Genomic DNA, 8,296 nt, shown 5'->3' on the forward strand with positions numbered 1-8,296 from the left:
TTGGGCAATGTCCTGGGCAAGAGCAACCATGGAAGCATCGAAGATGCCCAAAGTCTTTGGCCTCACTTATGTTATATATAAATACATATGGACATACATACATATTTAGTAGTATGATGAAGTAAGAAATGTTTTTTACCTGGTAACTTTCTTCGGTGCAAAACTGAGGGCTTCACCAAGCAGTCATTTCTCCAGCACAGAGCCCTGGTGAGCAGCTCTGCTGGGCGCATCTGCACAGTTAGAGCAGCCCATCTCCCTATGACACTCAGAAGAAATTATGATAGATGGAGTGAGCAACTGTTTTCATCGGCAGAGCAATTGAGATGGATCGCTCTCGGGCCGTTTCCTCCCACCTTCCTGCTAAATGGACTCTTCACAGTTTCAATTAAGATAAAGCTGGTGTGCCAGGAACCAGTGGCAAGGAAAGAAAGGAAGGTGGATGGATCAATAAGACCTTCCTAATTATGCTTTGTCAGAACCTCTGATGTAAATCATGCTGAAATAAAAATATTCAGAGTGTTAGGCTCGTTTGATTGTGCAAGAACTGCAAGTGTGATCACAGGAGAAGGTGACCAAATGAGGGTCAGCAACCAGAGCTCCGTGATTCCCAAAGCACACATGGCACACACACATACACAGAGGAAGATGGAGCAGAACACACCTGGTGCACACAGGGCTGGAGCGCTGCCTTCCCCTCCCACCTTCTCCACTGTGTTCAGATCGGAAAGAGTTAACCAGGTGTATGGCAACAAATGAAAGCTTGCATAATTGAAAGATAGCTGAGGCATTAATCTTCCTCCTCGGTACCTTGAGTCCTCTTTAAAAAGATTATTTTGTCTTCAGAGACAGCTCTAATGCTACTTAATGAATAGCTTATAAATGAAGGATTCTTTCCCCTGTACAGGGATGGGCTGACTGCTACACTGATTTCTGTCAGCGTAAAAGAGACCATTGACTTTTGTCAAATACACAAAGATAACATCCTCCTCACACGTGAGCCCAAATGTAGTGCCTGGACAAGTGGCTGCATGGGGCTGACTGCAGACAGGGCTTGCTCATGGAACTGAGACTTCCAGAGCAAAAAGAGGAAAATATTAAAAATAAAGAATTTAATAGAGAGAGCACTCAATATTGTTCCCATTGAGATTTCTGGCAGCTCCCTTCCACCGCTCACATTGCTGTCCCTTTTGAAAGCAGGGATGCTACTGCTTGCACAGCCCCAGCACTGGTGCCCACAGGGATGCTGCGGGGTGGCTCCTGCTTGTCCCATGACTATTAGCCCCCCTCCTCCCTCCTGGTTCTGCCAGTTCTTCCTTCTAGCCCTAAGCCCAGTATCCTGTCCTGTTCAGAGGGAGCTGGAGGTTGGACACACCAAGGTCTCATCTGGTTTTCCTCCAGCTGTGTTCAGAACAGGGACTTAAGCTTGTACCCTGGTTGTGCTTCAGCCCCAATAAAAGAGACAGTTACCAGCCCACAAGGAGACAGGACAGGGAAATCCCAGGTACCCCTCACCTGCCGGCATTTCTTTTGCAGCCCCAGCACCCTCCCCAGCTCCACACAGCAGAGCCAGCCCAGCTACCTGTGCTTGCTTACCCAGCCTGGTGTACCATCACTCCTGTCAACATCCTCCCTCCTCTTCCATTGGTACAAAGCTGTCATGGTTCTTAATTGCACACTAAGCGGCACCACTGCACCCACAGCAAGGGGCTCTGCTACCTGCAGCTGCTTGCAAAGGCCTCTTTTCTTCATCCTCATTATGGGAAATAGCCTGCACGGATCCAGCCACTGACGGAGACACTTCCTCTTATGAAGTGTATTGCTTTCTGCTGTCAATTACGAGCAGAGTGCTCGACAGCCCACTGCAAATTGCTGGGTGAAAGCATAAATAGGAGTGCAGAGCCCTGATTGCATTCCTGGTGTCAGACTTGCTAAAACAGCTGATAGAAATGCAGAGGTCAGGAGAAAAAGAGTGCGTTATCAGAGCCCTGTGGGACTGCTGGCACAGACAGAGATGGCCGACCGCCTTTTCCATTTCTCCACTGGCCACGTTTTGGTCAGTAACCTCCTGGACCCCTGTGCTCCCAGTGCCCTCCCCATGGAAGCTCCATTAGGGAAACCTCCCACACAACACCAGCTCTGTGCTGAGCCCAGCAGCATTTCCACAGGCTCTGCAGGTCAGTATTAATCCCGCCAGCAGTGCTCCTGCCCACTGCAGCCAGTCCTTATCCAGAGGAGCCCCCAGCCCCAACCCTGCTGGGGACTCATCTCCTGCTCCTTCTGGGCATCCCACACATCTCCCACGTGGGACAGCTGCCTGCTTTGGGATTCCTTTGGTGGAAAAGCTCACCTTGATCAGTAGCTGCACTTACCTTTACGGCAAGATGAAAGTCATACTTGAATTCCTGTGGCTGTACAGGGACCGAGCTGCCAGTGTCTGCCTCCTGTTGCTCTGCTCTGCCACAGGCACTCCAGCCCCAGCTTTATGCAGCCACACAGAAGCCCAAGCCAGGCTTCATAACAGGTGTGAAATTTCATTTAACACAGCTTTAGAAAAGGGAAAAAAGGGGAAAGAGGAGAAAAGAGAAGGACTTACATGTCTCAGGTTCACTCCACACCCCTGAAACTCTGACTGGAAGAAGCAAATTTGGAGTTTCAAATCTGTCTGTAAAGCCTTACAGGTTTGGCACACCAAAAGAAAACTGGTGTGCAGCACTGCCCCATGTCACACTGCAAGGAGGGGCAGCCCCTGGCACCTGGGCTGGATACAGATCCCATGTGAGGGCACGGCTCACAGGGAGCAGGGCAGAGGGCTGCAACCCAGACATCACCCCCACTGCAGGAGAAAGTTGCCAGGGATATTTAGAGTTTGTATGTGTCTTACATTTGTGTGTGTGTGTGTATATATATATATATATATATATGTAAAGACTGACAAGGCGTTTCTATATATGCAGTGTGAGCAGGGTGTTGCTATAGCGATCTTAATTTCACATTCCTTACATTAAGGAGAATACTGCAAGTTGTTTGGCATTGGGACTGTCTCTTTGTCATGGTGCGTGCAGCACTCAGCCCAGCAGGGCTCCGGTCTCTTCTGGAGCTATGGAAATAGAAATCACTGCAAACAATAACGCTGCCATCACTGTGCAGCAGCCTCAGATGCAGAGTCCTTTAAAGAAGGGAAGCAAAAAAAAAAAGAAAATGATGCAGACAGCAAAAGAGACGACACGTACAGCCAAACCAGGCTGCAGCACTATGAGCTCAGCCCATGCTATGGTGGGAGACTTGGCTGGCAGCCCTGGCAACACTGTGGGCATCACTAGGCTGTGCTTAGTTCTGCCTCCCCTAAGGGAGCAAACCTCCTCACCACTCCAGAACAGCAGAAGTGGACAGGACTCTGTTAAGCTGTAAAAAAGCAAAGCTTCAGGGCTCCTTGCTGGGGACACCTGGCCACCAGCAGTCAGTGTAGGGCACAGCAACAGGTCCTGCAGCCATAGCAAGCAGATCAGCGTGAAATCATCATCTATCAGGGTTAAACATGATGCATCTCCTCCCTGTCTTCCCCAGCAGGGCTGCATCAAGGTGCCTTGTGTTTCTTCCTCTGCAAAGGAAAACATGGGGCAGTCACTGACAGTGGGAGGTCAGCGCTGGGAGGGAGGCCAGCCTTGTGGCAGTGGGGGTAAGAGTTAGGGAACACAGATGCATTACTGTCATCCCCAGACTTAAACAAATGGAGGGTGTCACATGAAACTACACTGCTTTGACATTCAGAGGGGGAAATATTTACCTTGCGTGCAGAAATAGATGTTATGCTCTATGAGTCATATCAAAGCTTTTATGCTGAAAACTCCTCTGTGGATGAGAATAGTGATATTTCTCATCACGGTCCTGATCCAGCCGCTCTATTTGCAGAGCTGAAGGATCAGGTAGGGCCACGTTCTCCAGACGATCTGTTGATGGGATGAGCTCTTCCAGGGAGCTGGATGACACCTGCACCTCCCACTGCCCACACAGCCCCAGGGGAAGAGCTGGGTACCCCCAGCCCTGCATCCCACTGCCAGCACACCTGGCCTACACATCTCATGCCAGCACCCATGTTAGGGATGTGAATATGCACCCATTCATGAGCCCTCACTATGTGGGGCTGGATCCCAGCCCTGTGGCTGTACTGGATGAGCCATCCAGCTCTTCTGCCTGCAGGAAAGGCCGTGGCACTGCCAGAGCACAGCCGCTGGTGATTGCTTTGGGAAGAAGCTTCATTTCTCACTGATCGCATTAGAAGCGCAGGATGGATTACTGCATGGAGTAACCTTGATAGCTGAGAAATCCAGCGTATGCAAATATGAGACTTAAATGGCTCTTTCTACAAAAGATTAGCCAGCACATTGACATCTCTGTGATGTGGCACCAGGAAACAGACCGGTATGTAAGAGCAGAGCCTTTGTCACAAGCCACAGCACGCAATCTACTGCCATCCACAAACACAGCTCATCCTCATAAGCACAGCGCTCTGCACTCCTGCTCACCCTGCTACACATCTGTGTCCTCATGCCAGCAGGTGCTCACTAAAATGATGCTACACAGTTGAAACCATAGTGTGGAGCTGCTGGTAGCACCCAGGAGCCCCTCTGTCAGCACTAACCTCAGCCCAGGGCCAGCCTGGCCTCTTTCCCCTCCTCCAGCCCCACAGAGCTCAGCATTAGAAGCATGAGTGAAGATAGGAGTGAAAACAGCACAAAACTCACAGCTCCCCCAGTGTAATGCTGCCCACTGCCCCAGCTCTCATGGTGCCAGGCTGCAGCCAGCCCTCTGGGCACCCAGTGGGACACAGCACACACAGCCCATCCCCAGCCGGGAGGCAGCCAGGAGCCATGGCCAGGCACCTGGCATGGGTGCAGCGGGTCCTGGGCTGCCCAGGATGTGCAGGGCTGCTCGGGATGCTGCGCAATTCAAGACAGTCGCCTGAAGATGGCAAGCCAACACTGCTGCTTATCATACATGCAAATAACCCTGCTGGAGGAGGAAGGGGCTCCCTACAAATATCAGGACTATATTCTCAGCCCATAGAACGCCAGAGCAGAATTTAAATTAACGGTGTTTGTCGAGGTCTGAGCCTTTCCCTCTCCTCCTCTTTGTTCAGCACTGCCCAGCTCGCAGAACTGCACGTGGCACACCTGGTACTGCACCACTCCTCCAGCCTGAATGCAAAGTCTGAGGAAAAAATTGCAACGCATCCATTGGCACCAGGGAGCCATAGAGCCAGCGTGTGCATGCAATAATTTATCCTAAGCCTTCTAGTGGCATTTTATGTCTTTTTGCTGTAGTGCTATTACAGCTTTGATTACTCCATTTTTATGTTTGTCAGCACAGCATATGGGTGAGATAATTTGTATTCAAAGTATTAAACTGGCAGTGTAAATTATTAAAGACCCAATTCATAAAAGCATTACACACTACATGCAGATCCCTTCTCCTCAACGCTTCTCTCTCCATTTCACAGACCTGACTTAACCAAGGGCTGCCAGCAGCCCTGGGCACAGGGGGACCCCACAGAGCAGATGTGGGACAGGAATGCCGCCCCATGCGACTCGCTCCTCCCCATACGCCTGCTGTCCCCAGTGTCTCATTCCAACATCTCTGAAGATACAATGGAGAAGAACACGTTTCCCCATCTTCTCCATTTGCTACAGAGCACCCTGTGAAAGCTGCCACTCCTGCCAGGAAATGCAGCATTTCAGCTGTAGCCCCTGCAAGGAGGGGTGGCTGATTCCGGCGGCTGCTCACCAGATCATACACAGCACCATCATATTAAGCAGATGCCGTCTTCTGTTTTTCTCATTACTGAGATTTACTACCTTATAAGCTTATTATTGACGGAGGCTTTAGGCTCTCCTCAGGGTTGGGACGAGGGGAAGGCAGCATCCCAGCCACAAGAGCATCCCCAGCACAGCTCTTTGTGTGGCCCCAGTGTTTCACCGTGCCCTGCAGCTAGTGCAGAACGAGGTACCAAGTGAAGGTGCTGCGTTCTCACACCTGCACGCACCATGGCTCACTACAGAGTGCAGGCAGGATGAAAGCAGGGGCAAAGCCAAGTGCTGGAGGTGAAGGAGAAGAACAGAGAAACAGCACACGCTGAGATGCAAGAACAGAGATGGCTTTTGGAAGAAAAAACAACAACAAAAAGAAGTAAACAAACAAGCGAAACAAAAACAGAATAGTCAAGCCACTCTTTGGCTATTTCTGCTCACAACACATTAATTCCTTTTCCAATATTTTGCTTTCAAAACCTTTTCCTTTCATTCCCATTTCATCACCAAATAAAAGAAAGACAACCTCCAACATGCCCCACTCCCCCAGCCTGGGCAGAACCAGGAGTTGGGCTTGAAGGTGCTCACGGCTTGAAGGTGGTCATGGCTTTTTCATTAAAGGCAGGGGACTCTAGTAGGGAGGGGTTGCTCTACATATAGCACAAGTAACTGGTTTCGGAGCAGCCCCTGACAATGGCTGTGCCCAGTGGCCAGCCAAGCCGCCCCCAGCACAGCAGGCTTCCAGATGTCCAGCCTCCCTCCCGCCTCAGACTCCTAATCCCCTACTTTGTCTGAGCTCTGGCTGATTTCTGATGCATTCAGCTTACCCAGCTGCTAGCAAACATCTGAATATTTCCCCCTTCCCTCTCACATTTCACCTTGGAGGAGAAGCGCTTCACCATCCTCAGCTCCGCCTTTATCAAGGCAATTAGTCCAACACAAAAGCGGTGAATGGGACCAGGAGAAGATCACTGGCCTGTAAAATCCCCAATATTTCAAGACGGGCTGAGGCCAAATATGACTGCTGGAAAAAGGAAAAGGGTGAGTAACCGGAGCGCCGGCCTTTCTGCTCACAAAGCAAAATTAACAGCTCAGCAGATCCATGAAGATACAAAGCAGCTAAAACAACGTAAAGGAAAGTTTACAAACACAGCAGCTGTAATTCCTTCCATAACATCAGAGGACCAAAGTTTGCGAGGAACAAAAGGAAATGATTAACAGGGGAAATATGCATGGTACAAAAAAGACTTTTTAGTCCAAAAAAGGGATGTCCATATTTAGAAACGCTTGATTCTCATTGTCAGGGCCTTGCTTTTCCTGAATGCATTTCTCCTCCATGAAAGAAAGAAGTCACAAAGGGAGTTTGTGGGCTGCTATGCCACATGTACACAGAACACTGCTTATGTTCCTCGAGGAACAAGGGAAAAATGCAAAGACTGCAGAGCAAGTAAATAAATAAGCAGAAACTTCTTGTCCTTATTTGGGAGATGACTCCTGCCGAATGCATTCAAAAGCAAGGTGACAAATGTGCTTTGGCCACTCCTTGCTTGCATCTCCCACCACCAACATCCTACTGGTGGCACAAGTGCCACCGCCACCCCCCAGCCAACGAGCAGTGTGAGCCTCAGATCCTCAGTGAGACATCCAAGCCGGTCTTGAACATCTCCAAAGGAGACTCCACAGCCTCCCTGGGCAGCTTGTTCCAGTGCTCCATCACCTTCACCATGAAGTTCTTATGCAGAACTTTGTATACTTCAGTTTGTGGCCATTTCCACTTGTCCTGTCACCACATACCACTCAGAAAAGACTGGTCTCATCCCTTTGCCACCCGCTCTTAGATTTTTATAGACACTGATCAGACCCTCTCTGAGTCCTTTTCTCTCAAGGCTGAACAGACCCAGGTCACTCAGTCTTCCCCCATAAGAGAGATGCTCCAGGCCCTGTGTCATCTTTGTGGCCCTCTGCTGGTCTCTTTCCAGGAGATCCCTGTCTTTTTTGTACCAGGGAGCCCACAACTAAAACTAACAGGCTGCTTCAAAACACATGCATTAGGGCACCGACACAAGCAGCAGGAAGCAATCCCATAGAACTGGGGCCAACCCCTGTGTTGGGGCTGCGCTGAAGCAGTTCCACCTCAGAGCCCGCCCAAGTCCCAGGGTGTGCATTCAGTTCACACAAAACATTTACCAGACTTCAACCGGATTTACAATTGTATGGGCTACAGAGCAGCAGGAGAGCACCGCCTCACAGCCCCAGCTCTCCCTGCCACACCATGGGGCTGAGCAAGGAAAGGGGCAGGCTCTACCCTGCATCAGCACAGCCCAGTCCGTGCTACACCTTCCCCAGCCAGATTGGTTTGATCTATTTCATCGTTATCCTTCTCTACGCAGAGTGGAGCTAATAAGAGACGCATTTACTCTGCACAGCTTCGGCGTAAAGTTGAGCAAGGAGTTTCAGCTGCACAGCAGCCCAAAGCAGAACCGTCTGTTTGG

This window comes from Coturnix japonica, chromosome 4 (assembly GCF_054131305.1).
Source record: "Coturnix japonica strain WE chromosome 4, WE-NBRP24, whole genome shotgun sequence".
NCBI classification, from domain to species: Eukaryota; Metazoa; Chordata; class Aves; order Galliformes; family Phasianidae; genus Coturnix; species Coturnix japonica.